Source organism: Diaphorina citri, unplaced genomic scaffold (assembly GCF_000475195.1).
Source record: "Diaphorina citri unplaced genomic scaffold, Diaci psyllid genome assembly version 1.1 scaffold16328, whole genome shotgun sequence".
In the NCBI taxonomy this organism is placed as follows: domain Eukaryota; kingdom Metazoa; phylum Arthropoda; class Insecta; order Hemiptera; family Psyllidae; genus Diaphorina; species Diaphorina citri.
Genome location: NW_007393690.1, coordinates 1 through 380, shown reverse-complemented (window position 1 = coordinate 380; position 380 = coordinate 1).

Genomic DNA, 380 nt, shown 5'->3' with positions numbered 1-380 from the left:
CAGTGAGCGCCAAAGTTGTGATATAATAACACAAAGAAACTACATTTACATTTACAATTATACCTCACTCATCTCTTGTTCAAACTGACAGCATTGCGTGACGAGAGACGTCTGTCCTGCATTCTGTAGGAATTCCTTGATGAGATCAAACACTTGACACGAGGCAGATAGAGAGGAGGAACCAGAACGCTTGACATCATCTAGCCATTCACCTAACACACAAACACAACAAATACAAATTATTCAAAGGAGAACAAGAAAATGTCTTTTAAAACGGAAAAGATACCTAAGTCACACAAACACATAGTTTCTCAATATACTTACTGGAAATCAGTTCGTTCTGTTTGCTGAGCGCTGCTAAGTTCTATAATTGTAACTTT